The sequence below is a fragment of the Aplysia californica genome, unplaced genomic scaffold (genome assembly GCF_000002075.1).
Source record: "Aplysia californica isolate F4 #8 unplaced genomic scaffold, AplCal3.0 scaffold00038, whole genome shotgun sequence".
Classification (NCBI taxonomy): Eukaryota; Metazoa; Mollusca; class Gastropoda; order Aplysiida; family Aplysiidae; genus Aplysia; species Aplysia californica.
This window is the reverse complement of record NW_004797308.1, coordinates 1,275,149-1,276,629: the sequence shown is the minus strand read 5'-3', so window position 1 is coordinate 1,276,629 and position 1,481 is coordinate 1,275,149.

The following is a 1,481-nucleotide window of genomic DNA, read 5'->3' as shown; positions in this document are numbered from 1 at the left end:
AAAGCGCATTGAGCTACTTTTTTTGGAAATGCGCTATATAAATGTTATATATTATATATTATTATTATTATTATTATTAAAGTTACTTTTGCTACACATTTCGTACCACTATCTACATATCAGAAACGCCGATATTCATAATTCATAGTATGCGCGTGTATGAAATAACTAGCTGGGCCCCCTTTCGAGAAAAGGGTGCATTAACATCAACTGAAAGTCATTGGCCTACTATATTTACACTCTACTGGAATGGAACAATAAATCTTGAGAGATGCAAAAATTCAGGTCTAGATCTAGATTATACTCTCAAAATAAAATGCTCCTCGCAAAATATCCCTTCGGCATCGGATTTTCTAAAATTACAGAGACAGAAGCGTCGGCCTACAAAAAAGCGATCGGGGAAATAAAGAAATTTAGTTTTTTGCAGCAAAACTGTCTCAAAACTGAAAAAAACGAAGGGCATCATGATCTGGAGAATATTTTTAAGAATCTTTTGGCCAAAACCGCATGTCGATCGATGCAGCCATTAAAAAGCCTTTTGAATAGCAACATTCGACCACCACAAATAGACAATAGATATGCTGTTGCCTGCCTTTTGGTATCTTACAATTATAAATAATATTGATTTGTTTAGCTCAAATTCCAGCTCAGTATCGAGCTCTAAGCGCTTTATAATCTATATTAAATTTCTATGAATTAAGATAAAGAAAGCGGAATAGAAAAATAAGTAAATACACCGAAGCGATACTTCTAATTAAAGTGCACCAAAACACCGCGTTGTCGAATGACCAATAATGTACGTCCTAAATGAGTTAATCCTTGCATACCCACTATTATCTCTATTACGACAGCCCCCCCCCCCCCCCCAACGAGATAAAGAGTTAAGGAAATTACTATTCATTACTTCTTACTGATAAACATACGTCCATTAAAAACCCCTCCATTTTTTACGCCCTCGTGGGTGGTTGACGGGTGCTCTGGTGTGGTTTGATTCTTCTTGCCTTTCAAACATCTATAGTCCACATTTCTCCTCCTTCTTAATTTTTGTGTTTTTTCCTCTCTTGTAACATCTACTCTTATTGTGGCACTATTATGACCTAATTTTGTTGCACAAGTCTTAAAACTCTCACTAAAATAAACAAACCTCGTCCCCTACCCCTTTTTCTCCCACAGCACAATGGAGGCCCCTACTGTCAGAGACAGAAGCGACGGAGGCGGAAACAGAGAAATCATCAAAAGATATCGAGAAAGAAAGAAAACAACTCAAGGTCTTTATACTCTTTTTGATGTGGTCGTCTCTTTACTAATATTTTTTATTATAATTAGGGGTGAGATAAAAGCTCCTCGCCTCCTCAAAGACACGGAGTAAGAAAGAAAACAACTCAAGGTCTTTATGCTCTGTTTGGTGTTGTCTTCTCCTGATACATCTTTTCATTATCATTTTTATCACCATCAGGGATAAAATAGAAACATAGCTCCCT